We start from the raw sequence: 21,652 nt of genomic DNA on the forward strand, positions 1-21,652 counted from the left end.
ATGCGCTGTTCCGCTATGCGGCATGGCACCGCGAGTCTCCGGACTCAGTTTATTTTCGGGGGAAAAAAATTATCCGAAGAGGAAAAGCCAAAAGCCGAAAAATTAATAATAAACATTATCAAAAAATAAAAAAGTGGGCAAAAAATAAAAAGGGGTGCAAGACGAGGACTTCCCAGGGGGTCACCCATCCTAGTACTACTCTCGCCCAAGCACGCTTAACTGCGGAGTTCTGATGGGATCCGGTGCATTAGGGCTGGTATGATCGCACCCATGACATGCCCATCGAAACACCCTTTTATGACAAAGCAGCAGACCTCGACGGCCCGAGACATTCGCGCTGCCGGGGCCGTTCTGGCGTAGGATTCAATGCGCTGTTCCGCTATGCGGCATGGCACCGCGAGTCTCCGGACTCAGTTTATTTTCGAGGGAAAAAAATTATCCGAAGAGGAAAAGCCAAAAGCCAAAAAATTAAAAATAAATGTTATCAAAAAAGAAAAATGCGGGCAAAAAATAAAAGGGGTGCAACACGAGGACTTCCCAGGGGGTCACCCATCCTAGTACTACTCTCGCCCAAGCACGCTTAACTGCGGAGTTCTGATGGGATCCGGTGCATTAGTGCTGGTATGATCGCACCCATGATATGCCCTTCGAAACTCCCTTTTATGACAAAGCAGCAGACCTCGACGGCCCGAGACATTCGCGCTGCCGGGGCCGTTCTGGTGTAGGATTCAACGCGCTGGTCCCGCTATGCGGCATGGCACCGCCAGTCTCCGGACCCAGTTTATTGTCGGGGGAAAAAAATTATCCGAAGAGGAAAAGCCAAAAGCCAAAAAATTAAAAATAAATATTATCAAAAAATAAAAAAGCGGGCAAAAAATAAAAAGGGTGCAACACGAGGACTTCCCAGGGGGTCACCCATCCTAGTACTTCTCTCGCCCAAGCACGCTTAACTGCGGAGTTATGATGGGATCCGGTGCATTAGTGCTGGTATGATCACACCCATGACATGCCCTTCGAAACTCCCTTTTATGACAAAGCAGCAGACCGCGACGGCCCGAGACATTCGCGCTGCCGGGGCCGTTCTGGCGTAGGATTCAACGCGCTGTTCCGCTATGCGGCATGGCACCGCCAGTCTCCGGACTCAGTTTATTTTCGGAAAAAAAAATTATCCGAAGAGGAAAAGCCAAAAGCCGAAAAATTAAAAATAAATATTATCAAAAAATAAAAAAGCGGGCAAAAAATAAAAAGGGTGCAACACGAGGACTTCCCAGGGGGTCACCCATCCTAGTACTACTCTCGCCCAAGCACGCTTAACTACGGAGTTCTGATGGGATCCGGTGCATTAGTGCTGGTATGATCGCACCCATGACATGCCCTTCGAAACTCCCTTTTATGACAAAGCAGCAGACCTCGACGGCCCGAGACATTCACGCTGCCGGGGCCGTTCTGGCGTAGGATTCAACGCGCTGGTCCCGCTATGCGGCATGGCACCGCCAGTCTCCGGACTCAGTTTATTGTCGGGGGAAAAAAATTATCCGAAGAGGAAAAGCCAAAAGCCGAAAAATTAAAAATAAATATTATCAAAAAATAAAAAAGCGGGCAAAAAATAAAAAGGGTGCAACACGAGGACTTCCCAGGGGGTCACCCATCCTAGTACTACTCTCACCCAAGCACGCTTAACTGCGGAGTTCTGATGGGATCCGGTGCATTAGTGCTGGTATGATCGCACCCAAGACATGCCCTTCGAAACTCCCTTTTAAGACAAAGCAGCAGACCTCGACGGCCCGAGACATTCGCGCTGCCGGGGCCGTTCTGGCGTATGATTCAACGCGCTGTTCCGCTATGCGGCATGGCACCGCCAGTCTCCGGACTCAGTTTATTTTCTGGGGGAAAAAATTATCCGAAGAGGAAAAGCCAAAAGCCAAAAAATTAAAAATAAATATTACCAAAAAATAAAAAAGCGAGCAAAAAATAAAAAGGGTGCAACACGAGGACTTCCCAGGGGGTCACCCATCCTAGTACTTCTCTCGCCCAAGCACGCTTAACTGCGGAGTTATGATGGGATCCGGTGCATTAGTGCTGGTATGATCGCACCCATGACATGCCCTTCGAAACTCCCTTTTATGACAAAGCAGCAGACCGCGACGGCCCGAGGCATTCGCGCTGCCGGGGCCGTTCTAGCGTAGGATTCAACGCGCTGTTCCGCTATGCGGCATGGCACCGCGAGTCTCCGGACTCAGTTTATTTTCGAGGGAAAAAAATTATCCGAAGAGGAAAAGTGAAAAGCCAAAAAATTAAAAATAAATGTTATCAAAAAAGAAAAAAGCGGGCAAAAAATAAAAGGGGTGCAACACGAGGACTTCCCAGGGGGTCACCCATCCTAGTACTACTCTCGCCCAAGCACGCTTAACTGCGGAGTTCTGATGGGATCCGGTGCATTAGTGCTGGTATGATCGCACCCATGACATGCCCTTCGAAACTCCCTTTTATGACAAAGCAGCAGACCGCGACGGCCCGAGGCATTCGCGCTGCCGGGGCCGTTCTAGCGTAGGATTCAACGCGCTGTTCCGCTATGCGGCATGGCACCGCGAGTCTCCGGACTCAGTTTATTTTCGAGGGAAAAAAATTATCCGAAGAGGAAAAGTGAAAAGCCAAAAAATTAAAAATAAATGTTATCAAAAAAGAAAAAAGCGGGCAAAAAATAAAAGGGGTGCAACACGAGGACTTCCCAGGGGGTCACCCATCCTAGTACTACTCTCGCCCAAGCACGCTTAACTGCGGAGTTCTGATGGGATCCGGTGCATTAGTGCTGGTATGATCGCACCCATGACATGCCCATCGAAACACCCTTTTATGACAAAGCAGCAGACCGCGACGGCCCGAGACATTCGCGCTGCCGGGGCCGTTCTGGCGTAGGATTCAACGCGCTGTTCCGCTATGCGGCATGGCACCGCCAGTCTCCGGACTCAGTTTATTTTCGGAAAAAAAAATTATCCGAAGAGGAAAAGCCAAAAGCCGAAAAATTAAAAATAAATATTATCAAAAAATAAAAAAGCGGGCAAAAAATAAAAAGGGTGCAACACGAGGACTTCCCAGGGGGTCACCCATCCTAGTACTACTCTCGCCCAAGCACGCTTAACTGCGGAGTTCTGATCGGATCCGGTGCATTAGTGCTGGTATGATCGCACCCATGACATGCCCTTCGAAACTCCCTTTTATGACGAAGCAGCAGACCTCGACGGCCCGAGGCATTCGCGCTGCCGGGGCCGTTCTGGCGTAGGATTCAACGCGCTGTTCCGCTATGCGGCATGGCACCGCGAGTCTCCGGACTCAGTTTATTTTCGGGGGAAAAAATTATCCGAAGAGGAAAAGCCAAAAGCCGACAAATTAAAAATAAATATTATCAAAAAATAAAAAAGCGGGCAAAAAATAAAAGGGGTGCAACACGAGGACTTCCCAGGGGGTCACCCATCCTAGTACTACTCTCGCCCAAGCACGCTTAACTGCGGAGTTCTGATGGGATCCGGTGCATTAGTGCTGGTATGATCGCACCCATGACATGCCCATCGAAACTCCCTTTTATGACAAAGCAGCAGACCTCGACGGCCCGAGACATTCGCGCCGCCGGGGCCGTTCTGGTGTAGGATTCAACGCGCTGGTCCCGCTATGCGGCATAGCACCGCCAGTCTCCGGACTCAGTTTATTTTCGGGGGAAAAAAATTATCCGAAGAGGAAAAGCCAAAACCCGAAAAATTAAAAATAAATATTATCAAAAAATAAAAAAGTGGAGAAAAAAATAAAAAGGGTGCAACACGAGGACTTCCCAGGGGGTCACCCATCCTAGTACTACTCTCGCCCAAGCACGCTTAACTGCGGAGTTCTGATGGGATCCGGTGCATTAGTGCTGGTATGATCGCACCCATGACATGCCCATCGAAACTCCCTTTTATGACAAAGCAGCAGACCTCGACGGCCCGAGACATTCGCGCCGCCGGGGCCGTTCTGGTGTAGGATTCAACGCGCTGGTCCCGCTATGCGGCATAGCACCGCCAGTCTCCGGACTCAGTTTATTTTCGGGGGAAAAAAATTATCCGAAGAGGAAAAGCCAAAACCCGAAAAATTAAAAATAAATATTATCAAAAAATAAAAAAGTGGAGAAAAAAATAAAAAGGGTGCAACACGAGGACTTCCCAGGGGGTCACCCATCCTAGTACTACTCTCGCCCAAGCACGCTTAACTGCGGAGTTCTGATGGGATCCGGTGCATTAGTGCTGGTATGATCGCACCCATGACATGCCCATCGAAACACCCTTTTATGACAAAGCAGCAGACCTCGACGGCCCGAGACATTCGCGCTGCCGGGGCCGTTCTGGCGTAGGATTCAATGCGCTGTTCCGCTATGCGGCATGGCACCGCGAGTCTCCGGACTCAGTTTATTTTCGGGGGAAAAAAATTATCCGAAGAGGAAAAGCCAAAAGCCGAAAAATTAAAAATAAATATTATCAAAAAATAAAAAAGCGGACAAAAAATAAAAGGGGTGCAACACGAGGACTTCCCAGGGGGTCACCCATCCTAGTACTACTCTCGCCCAAGCACGCTTAACTGCGGAGTTCTGATGGGATCCGGTGCATTAGTGCTGGTATGATCGCACCCATGACATGCCCTTCGAAACTCCCTTTTATGACAAAGCAGCAGACCTCGACGGCCCGAGGCATTCGCGCTGCCGGGGCCGTTCTGGCGTAGGATTCAACGCGCTGTTCCGCTATGCGGCATGGCACCGCGAGTCTCCGGACTCAGTTTATTTTCGGGGGAAAAAAATTATCCGAAGAGGAAAAGCCAAAAGCCGACAAATTAAAAATAAATATTATCAAAAAATAAAAAAGCGGACAAAAAATAAAAGGGGTGCAACACGAGGACTTCCCAGGGGGTCACCCATCCTAGTACTTCTCTCACCCAAGCACGCTTAACTGCGGAGTTATGATGGGATCCGGTGCATTAGTGCTGGTATGATCGCACCCATGACATGCCCTTCGAAACTCCCTTTTATGACAAAGCAGCAGACCTCGACGGCCCGAGGCATTCGCGCTGCCGGGGCCGTTCTGGCGTAGGATTCAACGCGCTGTTCCGCTATGCGGCATGGCACCGCGAGTCTCCGGACTCAGTTTATTTTCGGGGGAAAAAAATTATCCGAAGAGGAAAAGCCAAAAGCCGACAAATTAAAAATAAATATTATCAAAAAATAAAAAAGCGGACAAAAAATAAAAGGGGTGCAACACGAGGACTTCCCAGGGGGTCACCCATCCTAGTACTACTCTCGCCCAAGCACGCTTAACTGCGGAGTTCTGATGGGATCCGGTGCATTAGTGCTGGTATGATCGCACCCATGACATGCCCATCGAAACTCCCTTTTATGACAAAGCAGCAGACCTCGATGGCCCGAGACATTCGCACTGCCGGGGCCGTTCTGGCGTAGGATTCAACACGCCGTTCCGCTATGCGGCATGGCACCGCCAGTCTCCGGACTCAGTTTATTTTCGGGGGAAAAAAATTATCCGAAGAGGAAAAGCCAAAAGCCGAAAAATAAAAAATAAATGTTATCAAAAAATAAAAAAGCGGGCAAAAAATAAAAGGGGTGCAACACGAGGACTTCCCAGGGGGTCACCCATCCTAGTACTACTCTCGCCCAAGCACGCTTAACTGCGGAGTTCTGATGGGATCCGGTGCATTAGTGCTGGTATGATCGCACCCATGACATGCCCTTCGAAACTCCCTTTTATGACAAAGCAGCAGACCTCGACGGCCCGAAACATTCGCGCTGCCGGGGCCGTTCTGGCATAGGATTCAACGCGCTGTTCCGCTATGCGGCATGGCACCGCCAGTCTCCGGACTCAGTTTATTTTCGGGGCGAAAAAATTATCCGAAGAGGAAAAGCCAAAAGCCAAAAAAATAAAAATAAATATTATCAAAAAATAAAAAAGCGGGCAAAAAATAAAAAGGGTGCAACACGAGGACTTCCCAGGTGGTCACCCATCCTAGTACTCCTCTCGCCCAAGCACGCTTAACTGCGGAGTTATGATGGGATCCGGTGCATTAGTGCTGGAATGATCGCACCCATGACATGCCCTTCGAAACTCCCTTTTATGACAAAGCAGCAGACCGCGACGGCCCGAGACATTCGCGCTGCCGGGGCCGTTCTGGCGTAGGATTCAACGCGCTGTTCCGCTATGCGGCATGGCACCGCCAGTCTCCGGACTCAGTTTATTTTCGGAAAAAAAAAATTATCCGAAGAGGAAAAGCCAAAAGCCGAAAAATTAAAAATAAATATTATCAAAAAATGAAAAAGCGGGCAAAAAATAAAAAGGGTGCAACACGAGGACTTCCCAGGAGGTCACCCATCCTAGTACTACTCTCGCCCAAGCACGCTTAACTACGGAGTTCTGATGGGATCCGGTGCATTAGTGCTGGTATGATCGCACCCATGACATGCCCTTCGAAACTCCCTTTTATGACAAAGCTGCAGACCTCGACGGCCCGAGACATTCACGCTGCCGGGGCCGTTCTGGCGTAGGATTCAACGCGCTGGTCCCGCTATGCGGCATGGCACCGCCAGTCTCCGGATTCAGTTTATTGTCGGGGGAAAAAAATTATCCGAAGAGGAAAAGCCAAAAGCCGAAAAATTAAAAATAAATATTATCAAAAAATCAAAAAGCGGGCAAAAAATAAAAAGGGTGCAACACGAGGACTTCCCGGGGGGTCACCCATCCTAGTACTACTCTCGCCCAAGCACGCTTAACTACGGAGTTCTGATGGGATCCGGTGCATTAGTGCTGGTATGATCGCACCCATGACATGCCCTTCGAAACTCCCTTTTATGACAAAGCAGCAGACCTCGACGGCCCGAGACATTCACGCTGCCGGGGCCGTTCTGGCGTAGGATTCAACGCGCTGGTCCCGCTATGCGGCATGGCACCGCCAGTCTCCGGACTCAGTTTATTGTCGGGGGAAAAAAATTATCCGAAGAGGAAAAGCCAAAAGCCGAAAAATTAAAAATAAATATTATCAAAAAATAAAAAAGCGGGCAAAAAATAAAAAGGGTGCAACACGAGGACTTCCCAGGGGGTCACCCATCCTAGTACTACTCTCACCCAAGCACGCTTAACTGCGGAGTTCTGATGGGATCCGGTGCATTAGTGCTGGTATGATCGCACCCAAGACATGCCCTTCGAAACTCCCTTTTAAGACAAAGCAGCAGACCTCAACGGCCCGAGACATTCGCGCTGCCGGGGCCGTTCTGGCGTATGATTCAACGCGCTGTTCCGCTATGCGGCATGGCACCGCCAGTCTCCGGACTCAGTTTATTTTCTGGGGGAAAAAATTATCCGAAGAGGAAAAGCCAAAAGCCAAAAAATTAAAAATAAATATTACCAAAAAATAAAAAAGCGGGCAAAAAATAAAAAGGGTGCAACACGAGGACTTCCCAGGGGGTCACCCATCCTAGTACTTCTCTCGCCCAAGCACGCTTAACTGCGGAGTTATGATGGGATCCGGTGCATTAGTGCTGGTATGATCGCACCCAAGACATGCCCTTCGAAACTCCCTTTTAAGACAAAGCAGCAGACCTCGACGGCCCGAGACATTCGCGCTGCCGGGGCCGTTCTGGCGTATGATTCAACGCGCTGTTCCGCTATGCGGCATGGCACCGCCAGTCTCCGGACTCAGTTTATTTTCTGGGGGAAAAAATTATCCGAAGAGGAAAAGCCAAAAGCCAAAAAATTAAAAATAAATATTACCAAAAAATAAAAAAGCGGGCAAAAAATAAAAAGGGTGCAACACGAGGACTTCCCAGGGGGTCACCCATCCTAGTACTTCTCTCACCCAAGCACGCTTAACTGCGGAGTTATGATGGGATCCGGTGCATTAGTGCTGGTATGATCGCACCCATGACATGCCCTTCGAAACTCCCTTTTATGACAAAGCAGCAGACCTCGACGGCCCGAGGCATTCGCGCTGCCGGGGCCGTTCTGGCGTAGGATTCAACGCGCTGTTCCGCTATGCGGCATGGCACCGCGAGTCTCCGGACTCAGTTTATTTTCGGGGGAAAAAAATTATCCGAAGAGGAAAAGCCAAAAGCCGACAAATTAAAAATAAATATTGTCAAAAAATAAAAAAGCGGGCAAAAAATAAAAGGGGTGCAACACGAGGACTTCCCAGGGGGTCACCCATCCTAGTACTACTCTCGCCCAAGCACGCTTAACTGCGGAGTTCTGATGGGATCCGGTGCATTAGTGCTGGTATGATCGCACCCATGACATGCCCATCGAAACTCCCTTTTATGACAAAGCAGCAGACCTCGATGGCCCGAGACATTCGCACTGCCGGGGCCGTTCTGGCGTAGGATTCAACACGCCGTTCCGCTATGCGGCATGGCACCGCCAGTCTCCGGACTCAGTTTATTTTCGGGGGAAAAAAATTATCCGAAGAGGAAAAGCCAAAAGCCGAAAAATAAAAAATAAATGTTATCAAAAAATAAAAAAGCGGGCAAAAAATAAAAGGGGTGCAACACGAGGACTTCCCAGGGGGTCACCCATCCTAGTACTACTCTCGCCCAAGCACGCTTAACTGCGGAGTTCTGATGGGATCCGGTGCATTAGTGCTGGTATGATCGCACCCATGACATGCCCTTCGAAACTCCCTTTTATGACAAAGCAGCAGACCTCGACGGCCCGAGACATTCGCGCTGCCGGGGCCGTTCTGGCGTAGGATTCAACGCGCTGTTCCGCTATGCGGCATGGCACCGCCAGTCTCCGGACTCAGTTTATTTTCGGGGGGAAAAAATTATCCGAAGAGGAAAAGCCAAAAGCCAAAAAATTAAAAATAAATATTATCAAAAAATAAAAAAGCGGGCAAAAAATAAAAAGGGTGCAACACGAGGACTTCCCAGGTGGTCACCCATCCTAGTACTCCTCTCGCCCAAGCACGCTTAACTGCGGAGTTATGATGGGATCCGGTGCATTAGTGCTGGAATGATCGCACCCATGACATGCCTTTCGAAACTCCCTTTTATGACAAAGCAGCAGACCGCGACGGCCCGAGACATTCGCGCTGCCGGGGCCGTTCTGGCGTAGGATTCAACGCGCTGTTCCGCTATGCGGCATGGCACCGCCAGTCTCCGGACTCAGTTTATTTTCGGAAAAAAAAAAATATCCGAAGAGGAAAAGCCAAAAGCCGAAAAATTAAAAATAAATATTATCAAAAAATGAAAAAGCGGGCAAAGAATAAAAAGGGTGCAACACGAGGACTTTCCAGGGGGTCACCCATCCTAGTACTACTCTCGCCCAAGCACGCTTAATTACGGAGTTCTGATGGGATCCGGTGCATTAGTGCTGGTATGATCGCACCCATGACATGCCCTTCGAAACTCCCTTTTATGACAAAGCAGCAGACCTCGACGGCCCGAGACATTCACGCTGCCGGGGCCGTTCTGGCGTAGGATTCAACGCGCTGGTCCCGCTATGCGGCATGGCACCGCCAGTCTCCGGATTCAGTTTATTGTCGGGGGAAAAAAATTATCCGAAGAGGAAAAGCCAAAAGCCGACAAATTAAAAATAAATATTATCAAAAAATAAAAAAGCGGGCAAAAAATAAAAGGGGTGCAACACGAGGACTTCCCAGGGGGTCACCCATCCTAGTACTACTCTCGCCCAAGCACGCTTAACTGCGGAGTTCTGATGGGATCCGGTGCATTAGTGCTGGTATGATCGCACCCATGACATGCCCATCGAAACTCCCTTTTATGACAAAGCAGCAGACCTCGATGGCCCGAGACATTCGCACTGCCGGGGCCGTTCTGGCGTAGGATTCAACACGCCGTTCCGCTATGCGGCATGGCACCGCCAGTCTCCGGACTCAGTTTATTTTCGGGGGAAAAAAATTATCCGAAGAGGAAAAGCCAAAAGCCGAAAAATAAAAAATAAATGTTATCAAAAAATAAAAAAGCGGGCAAAAAATAAAAGGGGTGCAACACGAGGACTTCCCAGGGGGTCACCCATCCTAGTACTACTCTCGCCCAAGCACGCTTAACTGCGGAGTTCTGATGGGATCCGGTGCATTAGTGCTGGTATGATCGCACCCATGACATGCCCTTCGAAACTCCCTTTTATGACAAAGCAGCAGACCTCGACGGCCCGAAACATTCGCGCTGCCGGGGCCGTTCTGGCATAGGATTCAACGCGCTGTTCCGCTATGCGGCATGGCACCGCCAGTCTCCGGACTCAGTTTATTTTCGGGGCGAAAAAATTATCCGAAGAGGAAAAGCCAAAAGCCAAAAAATTAAAAATAAATATTATCAAAAAATAAAAAAGCGGGCAAAAAATAAAAAGGGTGCAACACGAGGACTTCCCAGGTGGTCACCCATCCTAGTACTCCTCTCGCCCAAGCACGCTTAACTGCGGAGTTATGATGGGATCCGGTGCATTAGTGCTGGAATGATCGCACCCATGACATGCCCTTCGAAACTCCCTTTTATGACAAAGCAGCAGACCGCGACGGCCCGAGACATTCGCGCTGCCGGGGCCGTTCTGGCGTAGGATTCAACGCGCTGTTCCGCTATGCGGCATGGCACCGCCAGTCTCCGGACTCAGTTTATTTTCGGAAAAAAAAAATTATCCGAAGAGGAAAAGCCAAAAGCCGAAAAATTAAAAATAAATATTATCAAAAAATGAAAAAGCGGGCAAAAAATAAAAAGGGTGCAACACGAGGACTTCCCAGGGGGTCACCCATCCTAGTACTACTCTCGCCCAAGCACGCTTAACTACGGAGTTCTGATGGGATCCGGTGCATTAGTGCTGGTATGATCGCACCCATGACATGCCCTTCGAAACTCCCTTTTATGACAAAGCTGCAGACCTCGACGGCCCGAGACATTCACGCTGCCGGGGCCGTTCTGGCGTAGGATTCAACGCGCTGGTCCCGCTATGCGGCATGGCACCGCCAGTCTCCGGATTCAGTTTATTGTCGGGGGAAAAAAATTATCCGAAGAGGAAAAGCCAAAAGCCGAAAAATTAAAAATAAATATTATCAAAAAATCAAAAAGCGGGCAAAAAATAAAAAGGGTGCAACACGAGGACTGCCCAGGGGGTCACCCATCCTAGTACTACTCTCGCCCAAGCACGCTTAACTACGGAGTTCTGATGGGATCCGGTGCATTAGTGCTGGTATGATCGCACCCATGACATGCCCTTCGAAACTCCCTTTTATGACAAAGCAGCAGACCTCGACGGCCCGAGACATTCACGCTGCCGGGGCCGTTCTGGCGTAGGATTCAACGCGCTGGTCCCGCTATGCGGCATGGCACCGCCAGTCTCCGGATTCAGTTTATTGTCGGGGGAAAAAAATTATCCGAAGAGGAAAAGCCAAAAGCCGACAAATTAAAAATAAATATTATCAAAAAATAAAAAAGCGGGCAAAAAATAAAAGGGGTGCAACACGAGGACTTCCCAGGGGGTCACCCATCCTAGTACTACTCTCGCCCAAGCACGCTTAACTGCGGAGTTCTGATGGGATCCGGTGCATTAGTGCTGGTATGATCGCACCCATGACATGCCCATCGAAACTCCCTTTTATGACAAAGCAGCAGACCTCGATGGCCCGAGACATTCGCACTGCCGGGGCCGTTCTGGCGTAGGATTCAACACGCCGTTCCGCTATGCGGCATGGCACCGCCAGTCTCCGGACTCAGTTTATTTTCGGGGGAAAAAAATTATCCGAAGAGGAAAAGCCAAAAGCCGAAAAATAAAAAATAAATGTTATCAAAAAATAAAAAAGCGGGCAAAAAATAAAAGGGGTGCAACACGAGGACTTCCCAGGGGGTCACCCATCCTAGTACTACTCTCGCCCAAGCACGCTTAACTGCGGAGTTCTGATGGGATCCGGTGCATTAGTGCTGGTATGATCGCACCCATGACATGCCCTTCGAAACTCCCTTTTATGACAAAGCAGCAGACCTCGACGGCCCGAAACATTCGCGCTGCCGGGGCCGTTCTGGCATAGGATTCAACGCGCTGTTCCGCTATGCGGCATGGCACCGCCAGTCTCCGGACTCAGTTTATTTTCGGGGCGAAAAAATTATCCGAAGAGGAAAAGCCAAAAGCCAAAAAAATAAAAATAAATATTATCAAAAAATAAAAAAGCGGGCAAAAAATAAAAAGGGTGCAACACGAGGACTTCCCAGGTGGTCACCCATCCTAGTACTCCTCTCGCCCAAGCACGCTTAACTGCGGAGTTATGATGGGATCCGGTGCATTAGTGCTGGAATGATCGCACCCATGACATGCCCTTCGAAACTCCCTTTTATGACAAAGCAGCAGACCGCGACGGCCCGAGACATTCGCGCTGCCGGGGCCGTTCTGGCGTAGGATTCAACGCGCTGTTCCGCTATGCGGCATGGCACCGCCAGTCTCCGGACTCAGTTTATTTTCGGAAAAAAAAAATTATCCGAAGAGGAAAAGCCAAAAGCCGAAAAATTAAAAATAAATATTATCAAAAAATGAAAAAGCGGGCAAAAAATAAAAAGGGTGCAACACGAGGACTTCCCAGGAGGTCACCCATCCTAGTACTACTCTCGCCCAAGCACGCTTAACTACGGAGTTCTGATGGGATCCGGTGCATTAGTGCTGGTATGATCGCACCCATGACATGCCCTTCGAAACTCCCTTTTATGACAAAGCTGCAGACCTCGACGGCCCGAGACATTCACGCTGCCGGGGCCGTTCTGGCGTAGGATTCAACGCGCTGGTCCCGCTATGCGGCATGGCACCGCCAGTCTCCGGATTCAGTTTATTGTCGGGGGAAAAAAATTATCCGAAGAGGAAAAGCCAAAAGCCGAAAAATTAAAAATAAATATTATCAAAAAATCAAAAAGCGGGCAAAAAATAAAAAGGGTGCAACACGAGGACTTCCCGGGGGGTCACCCATCCTAGTACTACTCTCGCCCAAGCACGCTTAACTACGGAGTTCTGATGGGATCCGGTGCATTAGTGCTGGTATGATCGCACCCATGACATGCCCTTCGAAACTCCCTTTTATGACAAAGCAGCAGACCTCGACGGCCCGAGACATTCACGCTGCCGGGGCCGTTCTGGCGTAGGATTCAACGCGCTGGTCCCGCTATGCGGCATGGCACCGCCAGTCTCCGGACTCAGTTTATTGTCGGGGGAAAAAAATTATCCGAAGAGGAAAAGCCAAAAGCCGAAAAATTAAAAATAAATATTATCAAAAAATAAAAAAGCGGGCAAAAAATAAAAAGGGTGCAACACGAGGACTTCCCAGGGGGTCACCCATCCTAGTACTACTCTCACCCAAGCACGCTTAACTGCGGAGTTCTGATGGGATCCGGTGCATTAGTGCTGGTATGATCGCACCCAAGACATGCCCTTCGAAACTCCCTTTTAAGACAAAGCAGCAGACCTCAACGGCCCGAGACATTCGCGCTGCCGGGGCCGTTCTGGCGTATGATTCAACGCGCTGTTCCGCTATGCGGCATGGCACCGCCAGTCTCCGGACTCAGTTTATTTTCTGGGGGAAAAAATTATCCGAAGAGGAAAAGCCAAAAGCCAAAAAATTAAAAATAAATATTACCAAAAAATAAAAAAGCGGGCAAAAAATAAAAAGGGTGCAACACGAGGACTTCCCAGGGGGTCACCCATCCTAGTACTTCTCTCGCCCAAGCACGCTTAACTGCGGAGTTATGATGGGATCCGGTGCATTAGTGCTGGTATGATCGCACCCAAGACATGCCCTTCGAAACTCCCTTTTAAGACAAAGCAGCAGACCTCGACGGCCCGAGACATTCGCGCTGCCGGGGCCGTTCTGGCGTATGATTCAACGCGCTGTTCCGCTATGCGGCATGGCACCGCCAGTCTCCGGACTCAGTTTATTTTCTGGGGGAAAAAATTATCCGAAGAGGAAAAGCCAAAAGCCAAAAAATTAAAAATAAATATTACCAAAAAATAAAAAAGCGGGCAAAAAATAAAAAGGGTGCAACACGAGGACTTCCCAGGGGGTCACCCATCCTAGTACTTCTCTCACCCAAGCACGCTTAACTGCGGAGTTATGATGGGATCCGGTGCATTAGTGCTGGTATGATCGCACCCATGACATGCCCTTCGAAACTCCCTTTTATGACAAAGTAGCAGACCTCGACGGCCCGAGGCATTCGCGCTGCCGGGGCCGTTCTGGCGTAGGATTCAACGCGCTGTTCCGCTATGCGGCATGGCACCGCGAGTCTCCGGACTCAGTTTATTTTCGGGGGAAAAAAATTATCCGAAGAGGAAAAGCCAAAAGCCGACAAATTAAAAATAAATATTGTCAAAAAATAAAAAAGCGGGCAAAAAATAAAAGGGGTGCAACACGAGGACTTCCCAGGGGGTCACCCATCCTAGTACTACTCTCGCCCAAGCACGCTTAACTGCGGAGTTCTGATGGGATCCGGTGCATTAGTGCTGGTATGATCGCACCCATGACATGCCCATCGAAACTCCCTTTTATGACAAAGCAGCAGACCTCGATGGCCCGAGACATTCGCACTGCCGGGGCCGTTCTGGCGTAGGATTCAACACGCCGTTCCGCTATGCGGCATGGCACCGCCAGTCTCCGGACTCAGTTTATTTTCGGGGGAAAAAAATTATCCGAAGAGGAAAAGCCAAAAGCCGAAAAATAAAAAATAAATGTTATCAAAAAATAAAAAAGCGGGCAAAAAATAAAAGGGGTGCAACACGAGGACTTCCCAGGGGGTCACCCATCCTAGTACTACTCTCGCCCAAGCACGCTTAACTGCGGAGTTCTGATGGGATCCGGTGCATTAGTGCTGGTATGATCGCACCCATGACATGCCCTTCGAAACTCCCTTTTATGACAAAGCAGCAGACCTCGACGGCCCGAGACATTCGCGCTGCCGGGGCCGTTCTGGCGTAGGATTCAACGCGCTGTTCCGCTATGCGGCATGGCACCGCCAGTCTCCGGACTCAGTTTATTTTCGGGGGGAAAAAATTATCCGAAGAGGAAAAGCCAAAAGCCAAAAAATTAAAAATAAATATTATCAAAAAATAAAAAAGCGGGCAAAAAATAAAAAGGGTGCAACACGAGGACTTCCCAGGTGGTCACCCATCCTAGTACTCCTCTCGCCCAAGCACGCTTAACTGCGGAGTTATGATGGGATCCGGTGCATTAGTGCTGGAATGATCGCACCCATGACATGCCTTTCGAAACTCCCTTTTATGACAAAGCAGCAGACCGCGACGGCCCGAGACATTCGCGCTGCCGGGGCCGTTCTGGCGTAGGATTCAACGCGCTGTTCCGCTATGCGGCATGGCACCGCCAGTCTCCGGACTCAGTTTATTTTCGGAAAAAAAAAAATATCCGAAGAGGAAAAGCCAAAAGCCGAAAAATTAAAAATAAATATTATCAAAAAATGAAAAAGCGGGCAAAGAATAAAAAGGGTGCAACACGAGGACTTTCCAGGGGGTCACCCATCCTAGTACTACTCTCGCCCAAGCACGCTTAATTACGGAGTTCTGATGGGATCCGGTGCATTAGTGCTGGTATGATCGCACCCATGACATGCCCTTCGAAACTCCCTTTTATGACAAAGCAGCAGACCTCGACGGCCCGAGACATTCACGCTGCCGGGGCCGTTCTGGCGTAGGATTCAACGCGCTGGTCCCGCTATGCGGCATGGCACCGCCAGTCTCCGGATTCAGTTTATTGTCGGGGGAAAAAAATTATCCAAAGAGGAAAAGCCAAAAGCCGACAAATTAAAAATAAATATTATCAAAAAATAAAAAAGCGGGCAAAAAATAAAAGGGGTGCAACACGAGGACTTCCCAGGGGGTCACCCATCCTAGTACTACTCTCGCCCAAGCACGCTTAACTGCGGAGTTCTGATGGGATCCGGTGCATTAGTGCTGGTATGATCGCACCCATGACATGCCCATCGAAACTCCCTTTTATGACAAAGCAGCAGACCTCGATGGCCCGAGACATTCGCACTGCCGGGGCCGTTCTGGCGTAGGATTCAACACGCCGTTCCGCTATGCGGCATGGCACCGCCAGTCTCCGGACTCAGTTTATTTTCGGGGGAAAAAAATTATCCGAAGAGGAAAAGCCAAAAGCCGAAAAATAAAAAATAAATGTTATCAAAAAATAAAAAAGCGGGCAAAAAATAAAAGGGGTGCAACACGAGGACTTCCCAGGGGGTCACCCATCCTAGTACTACTCTCGCCCAAGCACGCTTAACTGCGGAGTTCTGATGGGATCCGGTGCATTAGTGCTGGTATGATCGCACCCATGACATGCCCTTCGAAACTCCCTTTTATGACAAAGCAGCAGACCTCGACGGCCCGAAACATTCGCGCTGCCGGGGCCGTTCTGGCATAGGATTCAACGCGCTGTTCCGCTATGCGGCATGGCACCGCCAGTCTCCGGACTCAGTTTATTTTCGGGGCGAAAAAATTATCCGAAGAGGAAAAGCCAAAAGCCAAAAAATTAAAAATAAATATTATCAAAAAATAAAAAAGCGGGCAAAAAATAAAAAGGGTGCAACACGAGGACTTCCCAGGTGGTCACCCATCCTAGTACTCCTCTCGCCCAAGCACGCTTAACTGCGGAGTTATGATGGGATCCGGTGCATTAGTGCTGGAATGATCGCACCCATGACATGCCCTTCGAAACTCCCTTTTATGACAAAGCAGCAGACCGCGACGGCCCGAGACATTCGCGCTGCCGGGGCCGTTCTGGCGTAGGATTCAACGCGCTGTTCCGCTATGCGGCATGGCACCGCCAGTCTCCGGACTCAGTTTATTTTCGGAAAAAAAAAATTATCCGAAGAGGAAAAGCCAAAAGCCGAAAAATTAAAAATAAATATTATCAAAAAATGAAAAAGCGGGCAAAAAATAAAAAGGGTGCAACACGAGGACTTCCCAGGGGGTCACCCATCCTAGTACTACTCTCGCCCAAGCACGCTTAACTACGGAGTTCTGATGGGATCCGGTGCATTAGTGCTGGTATGATCGCACCCATGACATGCCCTTCGAAACTCCCTTTTATGACAAAGCTGCAGACCTCGACGGCCCGAGACATTCACGCTGCCGGGGCCGTTCTGGCGTAGGATTCAACGCGCTGGTCCCGCTATGCGGCATGGCACCGCCAGTCTCCGGATTCAGTTTATTGTCGGGGGAAAAAAATTATCCGAAGAGGAAAAGCCAAAAGCCGAAAAATTAAAAATAAATATTATCAAAAAATCAAAAAGCGGGCAAAAAATAAAAAGGGTGCAACACGAGGACTGCCCAGGGGGTCACCCATCCTAGTACTACTCTCGCCCAAGCACGCTTAACTACGGAGTTCTGATGGGATCCGGTGCATTAGTGCTGGTATGATCGCACCCATGACATGCCCTTCGAAACTCCCTTTTATGACAAAGCAGCAGACCTCGACGGCCCGAGACATTCACGCTGCCGGGGCCGTTCTGGCGTAGGATTCAACGCGCTGGTCCCGCTATGCGGCATGGCACCGCCAGTCTCCGGATTCAGTTTATTGTCGGGGGAAAAAAATTATCCGAAGAGGAAAAGCCAAAAGCCGACAAATTAAAAATAAATATTATCAAAAAATAAAAAAGCGGGCAAAAAATAAAAGGGGTGCAACACGAGGACTTCCCAGGGGGTCACCCATCCTAGTACTACTCTCGCCCAAGCACGCTTAACTGCGGAGTTCTGATGGGATCCGGTGCATTAGTGCTGGTATGATCGCACCCATGACATGCCCATCGAAACTCCCTTTTATGACAAAGCAGCAGACCTCGATGGCCCGAGACATTCGCACTGCCGGGGCCGTTCTGGCGTAGGATTCAACACGCCGTTCCGCTATGCGGCATGGCACCGCCAGTCTCCGGACTCAGTTTATTTTCGGGGGAAAAAAATTATCCGAAGAGGAAAAGCCAAAAGCCGAAAAATAAAAAATAAATGTTATCAAAAAATAAAAAAGCGGGCAAAAAATAAAAGGGGTGCAACACGAGGACTTCCCAGGGGGTCACCCATCCTAGTACTACTCTCGCCCAAGCACGCTTAACTGCGGAGTTCTGATGGGATCCGGTGCATTAGTGCTGGTATGATCGCACCCATGACATGCCCTTCGAAACTCCCTTTTATGACAAAGCAGCAGACCTCGACGGCCCGAAACATTCGCGCTGCCGGGGCCGTTCTGGCATAGGATTCAACGCGCTGTTCCGCTATGCGGCATGGCACCGCCAGTCTCCGGACTCAGTTTATTTTCGGGGCGAAAAAATTATCCGAAGAGGAAAAGCCAAAAGCCAAAAAATTAAAAATAAATATTATCAAAAAATAAAAAAGCGGGCAAAAAATAAAAAGGGTGCAACACGAGGACTTCCCAGGTGGTCACCCATCCTAGTACTCCTCTCGCCCAAGCACGCTTAACTGCGGAGTTATGATGGGATCCGGTGCATTAGTGCTGGAATGATCGCACCCATGACATGCCCTTCGAAACTCCCTTTTATGACAAAGCAGCAGACCGCGACGGCCCGAGACATTCGCGCTGCCGGGGCCGTTCTGGCGTAGGATTCAACGCGCTGTTCCGCTATGCGGCATGGCACCGCCAGTCTCCGGACTCAGTTTATTTTCGGAAAAAAAAAATTATCCGAAGAGGAAAAGCCAAAAGCCGAAAAATTAAAAATAAATATTATCAAAAAATGAAAAAGCGGGCAAAAAATAAAAAGGGTGCAACACGAGGACTTCCCAGGGGGTCACCCATCCTAGTACTACTCTCGCCCAAGCACGCTTAACTACGGAGTTCTGATGGGATCCGGTGCATTAGTGCTGGTATGATCGCACCCATGACATGCCCTTCGAAACTCCCTTTTATGACAAAGCTGCAGACCTCGACGGCCCGAGACATTCACGCTGCCGGGGCCGTTCTGGCGTAGGATTCAACGCGCTGGTCCCGCTATGCGGCATGGCACCGCCAGTCTCCGGATTCAGTTTATTGTCGGGGGAAAAAAATTATCCGAAGAGGAAAAGCCAAAAGCCGAAAAATTAAAAATAAATATTATCAAAAAATCAAAAAGCGGGCAAAAAATAAAAAGGGTGCAACACGAGGACTTCCCAGGGGGTCACCCATCCTAGTACTACTCTCGCCCAAGCACGCTTAACTACGGAGTTCTGATGGGATCCGGTGCATTAGTGCTGGTATGATCGCACCCATGACATGCCCTTCGAAACTCCCTTTTATGACAAAGCAGCAGACCTCGACGGCCCGAGACATTCACGCTGCCGGGGCCGTTCTGGCGTAGGATTCAACGCGCTGGTCCCGCTATGCGGCATGGCACCGCCAGTCTCCGGACTCAGTTTATTGTCGGGGGAAAAAAATTATCCGAAGAGGAAAAGCCAAAAGCCGAAAAATTAAAAATAAATATTATCAAAAAATAAAAAAGCGGGCAAAAAATAAAAAGGGTGCAACACGAGGACTTCCCAGGGGGTCACCCATCCTAGTACTACTCTCACCCAAGCACGCTTAACTGCGGAGTTCTGATGGGATCCGGTGCATTAGTGCTGGTATGATCGCACCCAAGACATGCCCTTCGAAACTCCCTTTTAAGACAAAGCAGCAGACCTCGACGGCCCGAGACATTCGCGCTGCCGGGGCCGTTCTGGCGTATGATTCAACGCGCTGTTCCGCTATGCGGCATGGCACCGCCAGTCTCCGGACTCAGTTTATTTTCTGGGGGAAAAAATTATCCGAAGAGGAAAAGCCAAAAGCCAAAAAATTAAAAATAAATATTACCAAAAAATAAAAAAGCGGGCAAAAAATAAAAAGGGTGCAACACGAGGACTTCCCAGGGGGTCACCCATCCTAGTACTTCTCTCGCCCAAGCACGCTTAACTGCGGAGTTATGATGGGATCCGGTGCATTAGTGCTGGTATGATCGCACCCAAGACATGCCCTTCGAAACTCCCTTTTAAGACAAAGCAGCAGACCTCGACGGCCCGAGACATTCGCGCTGCCGGGGCCGTTCTGGCGTATGATTCAACGCGCTGTTCCGCTATGCGGCATGGCACCGCCAGTCTCCGGACTCAGTTTATTTTCTGGGGGAAAAAATTATCCGAAGAGGAAAAGCCAAAAGCCAAAAAATTAAAAATAAATATTACCAAAAAATAAAAAAGCGGGCAAAAAATAAAAAGGGTGCAACACGAGGACTTCCCAGGGGGTCACCCATCCTAGTACTTCTCTCACCCAAGCACGCTTAACTGCGGAGTTATGATGGGATCCGGTGCATTAGTGCTGGTATGATCGCACCCATGACATGCCCTTCGAAACTCCCTTTTATGACAAAGCAGCAGACCTCGACGGCCCGAGGCATTCGCGCTGCCGGGGCCGTTCTGGCGTAGGATTCAACGCGCTGTTCCGCTATGCGGCATGGCACCGCGAGTCTCCGGACTCAGTTTATTTTCGGGGGAAAAAAATTATCCGAAGAGGAAAAGCCAAAAGCCGACAAATTAAAAATAAATATTATCAAAAAATAAAAAAGCGGGCAAAAAATAAAAGGGGTGCAACACGAGGACTTCCCAGGGGGTCACCCATCCTAGTACTACTCTCGCCCAAGCACGCTTAACTGCGGAGTTCTGATGGGATCCGGTGCATTAGTGCTGGTATGATCGCACCCATGACATGCCCATCGAAACTCCCTTTTATGACAAAGCAGCAGACCTCGATGGCCCGAGACATTCGCACTGCCGGGGCCGTTCTGGCGTAGGATTCAACACGCCGTTCCGCTATGCGGCATGGCACCGCCAGTCTCCGGACTCAGTTTATTTTCGGGGGAAAAAAATTATCCGAAGAGGAAAAGCCGAAAGCCGAAAAATAAAAAATAAATGTTATCAAAAAATAAAAAAGCGGGCAAAAAATAAAAGGGGTGCAACACGAGGACTTCCCAGGGGGTCACCCATCCTAGTACTACTCTCGCCCAAGCACGCTTAACTGCGGAGTTCTGATGGGATCCGGTGCATTAGTGCTGGTATGATCGCACCCATGACATGCCCTTCGAAACTCCCTTTTAGGACAAAGCAGCAGACCTCGACGGCCCGAGACATTCGCGCTGCCGGGGCCGTTCTGGCGTAGGATTCAACGCGCTGTTCCGCTATGCGGCATGGCACCGCCAGTCTCCGGACTCAGTTTATTTTCGGGGGGAAAAAATTATCCGAAGAGGAAAAGCCAAAAGCCAAAAAATTAAAAATAAATATTATCAAAAAATAAAAAAGCGGGCAAAAAATAAAAAGGGTGCAACACGAGGACTTCCCAGGTGGTCACCCATCCTAGTACTCCTCTCGCCCAAGCACGCTTAACTGCGGAGTTATGATGGGATCCGGTGCATTAGTGCTGGAATGATCGCACCCATGACATGCCCTTCGAAACTCCCTTTTATGACAAAGCAGCAGACCGCGACGGCCCGAGACATTCGCGCTGCCGGGGCCGTTCTGGCGTAGGATTCAACGCGCTGTTCCGCTATGCGGCATGGCACCGCCAGTCTCCGGACTCAGTTTATTTTCGGAAAAAAAAAAATATCCGAAGAGGAAAAGCCAAAAGCCGAAAA

General features: G+C 49.4%; 59 non-coding genes across 59 annotated transcripts; all 59 read right to left on the reverse strand.

Annotated features, from left to right (window-relative positions):
- Positions 1-151: 151 nt before the first annotated feature.
- LOC149758764 (5S ribosomal RNA) lies at positions 152-270 on the reverse strand. Its single transcript, XR_016405570.1, has one exon. It is a non-coding gene; the product is annotated as a 5S ribosomal RNA (ribosomal RNA).
- Positions 271-516: 246 nt separating this feature from the next.
- Positions 517-635, reverse strand: LOC149758765 (5S ribosomal RNA). Its single transcript, XR_016409059.1, has one exon. It is a non-coding gene; the product is annotated as a 5S ribosomal RNA (ribosomal RNA).
- Positions 636-882: 247 nt separating this feature from the next.
- Positions 883-1,001, reverse strand: LOC149758766 (5S ribosomal RNA). The gene has a single exon (XR_016407627.1). It is a non-coding gene; the product is annotated as a 5S ribosomal RNA (ribosomal RNA).
- Positions 1,002-1,246: 245 nt separating this feature from the next.
- Positions 1,247-1,365, reverse strand: LOC149758767 (5S ribosomal RNA). Its single transcript, XR_016412615.1, has one exon. It is a non-coding gene; the product is annotated as a 5S ribosomal RNA (ribosomal RNA).
- Positions 1,366-1,612: 247 nt separating this feature from the next.
- LOC149758768 (5S ribosomal RNA) lies at positions 1,613-1,731 on the reverse strand. Its single transcript, XR_016402336.1, has one exon. It is a non-coding gene; the product is annotated as a 5S ribosomal RNA (ribosomal RNA).
- A 246-nt stretch (positions 1,732-1,977) lies between these two features.
- Positions 1,978-2,096, reverse strand: LOC149758769 (5S ribosomal RNA). The gene has a single exon (XR_016406581.1). It is a non-coding gene; the product is annotated as a 5S ribosomal RNA (ribosomal RNA).
- A 246-nt stretch (positions 2,097-2,342) lies between these two features.
- LOC149758770 (5S ribosomal RNA) lies at positions 2,343-2,461 on the reverse strand. Its single transcript, XR_016409060.1, has one exon. It is a non-coding gene; the product is annotated as a 5S ribosomal RNA (ribosomal RNA).
- Positions 2,462-2,707: 246 nt separating this feature from the next.
- Positions 2,708-2,826, reverse strand: LOC149758771 (5S ribosomal RNA). Its single transcript, XR_016409061.1, has one exon. It is a non-coding gene; the product is annotated as a 5S ribosomal RNA (ribosomal RNA).
- Positions 2,827-3,071: 245 nt separating this feature from the next.
- LOC149758772 (5S ribosomal RNA) lies at positions 3,072-3,190 on the reverse strand. The gene has a single exon (XR_016404245.1). It is a non-coding gene; the product is annotated as a 5S ribosomal RNA (ribosomal RNA).
- Positions 3,191-3,435: 245 nt separating this feature from the next.
- Positions 3,436-3,554, reverse strand: LOC149758773 (5S ribosomal RNA). The gene has a single exon (XR_016409063.1). It is a non-coding gene; the product is annotated as a 5S ribosomal RNA (ribosomal RNA).
- Positions 3,555-3,802: 248 nt separating this feature from the next.
- Positions 3,803-3,921, reverse strand: LOC149758774 (5S ribosomal RNA). The gene has a single exon (XR_016411918.1). It is a non-coding gene; the product is annotated as a 5S ribosomal RNA (ribosomal RNA).
- Positions 3,922-4,169: 248 nt separating this feature from the next.
- Positions 4,170-4,288, reverse strand: LOC149758775 (5S ribosomal RNA). Its single transcript, XR_016411919.1, has one exon. It is a non-coding gene; the product is annotated as a 5S ribosomal RNA (ribosomal RNA).
- Positions 4,289-4,534: 246 nt separating this feature from the next.
- Positions 4,535-4,653, reverse strand: LOC149758776 (5S ribosomal RNA). Its single transcript, XR_016409064.1, has one exon. It is a non-coding gene; the product is annotated as a 5S ribosomal RNA (ribosomal RNA).
- Positions 4,654-4,899: 246 nt separating this feature from the next.
- On the reverse strand, positions 4,900-5,018 carry LOC149758777 (5S ribosomal RNA). The gene has a single exon (XR_016408172.1). It is a non-coding gene; the product is annotated as a 5S ribosomal RNA (ribosomal RNA).
- A 246-nt stretch (positions 5,019-5,264) lies between these two features.
- LOC149758778 (5S ribosomal RNA) lies at positions 5,265-5,383 on the reverse strand. The gene has a single exon (XR_016409066.1). It is a non-coding gene; the product is annotated as a 5S ribosomal RNA (ribosomal RNA).
- A 246-nt stretch (positions 5,384-5,629) lies between these two features.
- On the reverse strand, positions 5,630-5,748 carry LOC149758779 (5S ribosomal RNA). Its single transcript, XR_016409067.1, has one exon. It is a non-coding gene; the product is annotated as a 5S ribosomal RNA (ribosomal RNA).
- Positions 5,749-5,994: 246 nt separating this feature from the next.
- Positions 5,995-6,113, reverse strand: LOC149758780 (5S ribosomal RNA). The gene has a single exon (XR_016408615.1). It is a non-coding gene; the product is annotated as a 5S ribosomal RNA (ribosomal RNA).
- Positions 6,114-6,359: 246 nt separating this feature from the next.
- On the reverse strand, positions 6,360-6,478 carry LOC149758781 (5S ribosomal RNA). The gene has a single exon (XR_016412586.1). It is a non-coding gene; the product is annotated as a 5S ribosomal RNA (ribosomal RNA).
- Positions 6,479-6,725: 247 nt separating this feature from the next.
- Positions 6,726-6,844, reverse strand: LOC149758782 (5S ribosomal RNA). The gene has a single exon (XR_016400822.1). It is a non-coding gene; the product is annotated as a 5S ribosomal RNA (ribosomal RNA).
- Positions 6,845-7,091: 247 nt separating this feature from the next.
- Positions 7,092-7,210, reverse strand: LOC149758783 (5S ribosomal RNA). The gene has a single exon (XR_016402338.1). It is a non-coding gene; the product is annotated as a 5S ribosomal RNA (ribosomal RNA).
- A 246-nt stretch (positions 7,211-7,456) lies between these two features.
- Positions 7,457-7,575, reverse strand: LOC149758784 (5S ribosomal RNA). The gene has a single exon (XR_016406582.1). It is a non-coding gene; the product is annotated as a 5S ribosomal RNA (ribosomal RNA).
- Positions 7,576-7,821: 246 nt separating this feature from the next.
- Positions 7,822-7,940, reverse strand: LOC149758785 (5S ribosomal RNA). The gene has a single exon (XR_016408234.1). It is a non-coding gene; the product is annotated as a 5S ribosomal RNA (ribosomal RNA).
- A 246-nt stretch (positions 7,941-8,186) lies between these two features.
- LOC149758786 (5S ribosomal RNA) lies at positions 8,187-8,305 on the reverse strand. Its single transcript, XR_016409068.1, has one exon. It is a non-coding gene; the product is annotated as a 5S ribosomal RNA (ribosomal RNA).
- Positions 8,306-8,551: 246 nt separating this feature from the next.
- LOC149758787 (5S ribosomal RNA) lies at positions 8,552-8,670 on the reverse strand. Its single transcript, XR_016409070.1, has one exon. It is a non-coding gene; the product is annotated as a 5S ribosomal RNA (ribosomal RNA).
- Positions 8,671-8,916: 246 nt separating this feature from the next.
- On the reverse strand, positions 8,917-9,035 carry LOC149758788 (5S ribosomal RNA). The gene has a single exon (XR_016408616.1). It is a non-coding gene; the product is annotated as a 5S ribosomal RNA (ribosomal RNA).
- Positions 9,036-9,281: 246 nt separating this feature from the next.
- Positions 9,282-9,400, reverse strand: LOC149758789 (5S ribosomal RNA). The gene has a single exon (XR_016406967.1). It is a non-coding gene; the product is annotated as a 5S ribosomal RNA (ribosomal RNA).
- Positions 9,401-9,647: 247 nt separating this feature from the next.
- Positions 9,648-9,766, reverse strand: LOC149758790 (5S ribosomal RNA). The gene has a single exon (XR_016409071.1). It is a non-coding gene; the product is annotated as a 5S ribosomal RNA (ribosomal RNA).
- A 246-nt stretch (positions 9,767-10,012) lies between these two features.
- Positions 10,013-10,131, reverse strand: LOC149758791 (5S ribosomal RNA). Its single transcript, XR_016409072.1, has one exon. It is a non-coding gene; the product is annotated as a 5S ribosomal RNA (ribosomal RNA).
- Positions 10,132-10,377: 246 nt separating this feature from the next.
- LOC149758792 (5S ribosomal RNA) lies at positions 10,378-10,496 on the reverse strand. The gene has a single exon (XR_016408617.1). It is a non-coding gene; the product is annotated as a 5S ribosomal RNA (ribosomal RNA).
- Positions 10,497-10,742: 246 nt separating this feature from the next.
- LOC149758793 (5S ribosomal RNA) lies at positions 10,743-10,861 on the reverse strand. The gene has a single exon (XR_016412616.1). It is a non-coding gene; the product is annotated as a 5S ribosomal RNA (ribosomal RNA).
- A 247-nt stretch (positions 10,862-11,108) lies between these two features.
- On the reverse strand, positions 11,109-11,227 carry LOC149758794 (5S ribosomal RNA). Its single transcript, XR_016403752.1, has one exon. It is a non-coding gene; the product is annotated as a 5S ribosomal RNA (ribosomal RNA).
- A 247-nt stretch (positions 11,228-11,474) lies between these two features.
- On the reverse strand, positions 11,475-11,593 carry LOC149758795 (5S ribosomal RNA). The gene has a single exon (XR_016409073.1). It is a non-coding gene; the product is annotated as a 5S ribosomal RNA (ribosomal RNA).
- A 246-nt stretch (positions 11,594-11,839) lies between these two features.
- LOC149758796 (5S ribosomal RNA) lies at positions 11,840-11,958 on the reverse strand. Its single transcript, XR_016409074.1, has one exon. It is a non-coding gene; the product is annotated as a 5S ribosomal RNA (ribosomal RNA).
- Positions 11,959-12,204: 246 nt separating this feature from the next.
- On the reverse strand, positions 12,205-12,323 carry LOC149758797 (5S ribosomal RNA). The gene has a single exon (XR_016408618.1). It is a non-coding gene; the product is annotated as a 5S ribosomal RNA (ribosomal RNA).
- A 246-nt stretch (positions 12,324-12,569) lies between these two features.
- LOC149758798 (5S ribosomal RNA) lies at positions 12,570-12,688 on the reverse strand. Its single transcript, XR_016412587.1, has one exon. It is a non-coding gene; the product is annotated as a 5S ribosomal RNA (ribosomal RNA).
- Positions 12,689-12,935: 247 nt separating this feature from the next.
- Positions 12,936-13,054, reverse strand: LOC149758799 (5S ribosomal RNA). Its single transcript, XR_016400823.1, has one exon. It is a non-coding gene; the product is annotated as a 5S ribosomal RNA (ribosomal RNA).
- A 247-nt stretch (positions 13,055-13,301) lies between these two features.
- Positions 13,302-13,420, reverse strand: LOC149758800 (5S ribosomal RNA). Its single transcript, XR_016402339.1, has one exon. It is a non-coding gene; the product is annotated as a 5S ribosomal RNA (ribosomal RNA).
- A 246-nt stretch (positions 13,421-13,666) lies between these two features.
- Positions 13,667-13,785, reverse strand: LOC149758801 (5S ribosomal RNA). Its single transcript, XR_016406583.1, has one exon. It is a non-coding gene; the product is annotated as a 5S ribosomal RNA (ribosomal RNA).
- A 246-nt stretch (positions 13,786-14,031) lies between these two features.
- Positions 14,032-14,150, reverse strand: LOC149758802 (5S ribosomal RNA). The gene has a single exon (XR_016408235.1). It is a non-coding gene; the product is annotated as a 5S ribosomal RNA (ribosomal RNA).
- A 246-nt stretch (positions 14,151-14,396) lies between these two features.
- Positions 14,397-14,515, reverse strand: LOC149758803 (5S ribosomal RNA). Its single transcript, XR_016409076.1, has one exon. It is a non-coding gene; the product is annotated as a 5S ribosomal RNA (ribosomal RNA).
- A 246-nt stretch (positions 14,516-14,761) lies between these two features.
- Positions 14,762-14,880, reverse strand: LOC149758804 (5S ribosomal RNA). Its single transcript, XR_016409077.1, has one exon. It is a non-coding gene; the product is annotated as a 5S ribosomal RNA (ribosomal RNA).
- A 246-nt stretch (positions 14,881-15,126) lies between these two features.
- On the reverse strand, positions 15,127-15,245 carry LOC149758805 (5S ribosomal RNA). Its single transcript, XR_016408619.1, has one exon. It is a non-coding gene; the product is annotated as a 5S ribosomal RNA (ribosomal RNA).
- Positions 15,246-15,491: 246 nt separating this feature from the next.
- On the reverse strand, positions 15,492-15,610 carry LOC149758806 (5S ribosomal RNA). The gene has a single exon (XR_016406968.1). It is a non-coding gene; the product is annotated as a 5S ribosomal RNA (ribosomal RNA).
- Positions 15,611-15,857: 247 nt separating this feature from the next.
- LOC149758807 (5S ribosomal RNA) lies at positions 15,858-15,976 on the reverse strand. The gene has a single exon (XR_016409078.1). It is a non-coding gene; the product is annotated as a 5S ribosomal RNA (ribosomal RNA).
- Positions 15,977-16,222: 246 nt separating this feature from the next.
- Positions 16,223-16,341, reverse strand: LOC149758808 (5S ribosomal RNA). Its single transcript, XR_016409079.1, has one exon. It is a non-coding gene; the product is annotated as a 5S ribosomal RNA (ribosomal RNA).
- Positions 16,342-16,587: 246 nt separating this feature from the next.
- LOC149758809 (5S ribosomal RNA) lies at positions 16,588-16,706 on the reverse strand. Its single transcript, XR_016408620.1, has one exon. It is a non-coding gene; the product is annotated as a 5S ribosomal RNA (ribosomal RNA).
- Positions 16,707-16,952: 246 nt separating this feature from the next.
- Positions 16,953-17,071, reverse strand: LOC149758810 (5S ribosomal RNA). The gene has a single exon (XR_016412617.1). It is a non-coding gene; the product is annotated as a 5S ribosomal RNA (ribosomal RNA).
- Positions 17,072-17,318: 247 nt separating this feature from the next.
- Positions 17,319-17,437, reverse strand: LOC149758811 (5S ribosomal RNA). Its single transcript, XR_016403754.1, has one exon. It is a non-coding gene; the product is annotated as a 5S ribosomal RNA (ribosomal RNA).
- Positions 17,438-17,684: 247 nt separating this feature from the next.
- LOC149758812 (5S ribosomal RNA) lies at positions 17,685-17,803 on the reverse strand. The gene has a single exon (XR_016409080.1). It is a non-coding gene; the product is annotated as a 5S ribosomal RNA (ribosomal RNA).
- Positions 17,804-18,049: 246 nt separating this feature from the next.
- On the reverse strand, positions 18,050-18,168 carry LOC149758813 (5S ribosomal RNA). The gene has a single exon (XR_016409081.1). It is a non-coding gene; the product is annotated as a 5S ribosomal RNA (ribosomal RNA).
- Positions 18,169-18,414: 246 nt separating this feature from the next.
- LOC149758814 (5S ribosomal RNA) lies at positions 18,415-18,533 on the reverse strand. Its single transcript, XR_016408621.1, has one exon. It is a non-coding gene; the product is annotated as a 5S ribosomal RNA (ribosomal RNA).
- A 246-nt stretch (positions 18,534-18,779) lies between these two features.
- On the reverse strand, positions 18,780-18,898 carry LOC149758815 (5S ribosomal RNA). Its single transcript, XR_016412618.1, has one exon. It is a non-coding gene; the product is annotated as a 5S ribosomal RNA (ribosomal RNA).
- A 247-nt stretch (positions 18,899-19,145) lies between these two features.
- On the reverse strand, positions 19,146-19,264 carry LOC149758816 (5S ribosomal RNA). Its single transcript, XR_016412619.1, has one exon. It is a non-coding gene; the product is annotated as a 5S ribosomal RNA (ribosomal RNA).
- A 247-nt stretch (positions 19,265-19,511) lies between these two features.
- Positions 19,512-19,630, reverse strand: LOC149758817 (5S ribosomal RNA). The gene has a single exon (XR_016402340.1). It is a non-coding gene; the product is annotated as a 5S ribosomal RNA (ribosomal RNA).
- Positions 19,631-19,876: 246 nt separating this feature from the next.
- On the reverse strand, positions 19,877-19,995 carry LOC149758818 (5S ribosomal RNA). The gene has a single exon (XR_016406584.1). It is a non-coding gene; the product is annotated as a 5S ribosomal RNA (ribosomal RNA).
- Positions 19,996-20,241: 246 nt separating this feature from the next.
- LOC149758819 (5S ribosomal RNA) lies at positions 20,242-20,360 on the reverse strand. The gene has a single exon (XR_016408236.1). It is a non-coding gene; the product is annotated as a 5S ribosomal RNA (ribosomal RNA).
- A 246-nt stretch (positions 20,361-20,606) lies between these two features.
- LOC149758820 (5S ribosomal RNA) lies at positions 20,607-20,725 on the reverse strand. Its single transcript, XR_016409082.1, has one exon. It is a non-coding gene; the product is annotated as a 5S ribosomal RNA (ribosomal RNA).
- A 246-nt stretch (positions 20,726-20,971) lies between these two features.
- On the reverse strand, positions 20,972-21,090 carry LOC149758821 (5S ribosomal RNA). Its single transcript, XR_016409084.1, has one exon. It is a non-coding gene; the product is annotated as a 5S ribosomal RNA (ribosomal RNA).
- Positions 21,091-21,336: 246 nt separating this feature from the next.
- On the reverse strand, positions 21,337-21,455 carry LOC149758822 (5S ribosomal RNA). The gene has a single exon (XR_016408623.1). It is a non-coding gene; the product is annotated as a 5S ribosomal RNA (ribosomal RNA).
- Between the last annotated feature and the right edge of the window lie 197 nt (positions 21,456-21,652).

Source organism: Phoenix dactylifera, chromosome 4 (assembly GCF_051530095.1).
Source record: "Phoenix dactylifera cultivar Ajwa chromosome 4, Ajwa_hap1_PhDact_Kaust_v1.1, whole genome shotgun sequence".
NCBI lineage: Eukaryota > Viridiplantae > Streptophyta > Magnoliopsida > Arecales > Arecaceae > Phoenix > Phoenix dactylifera.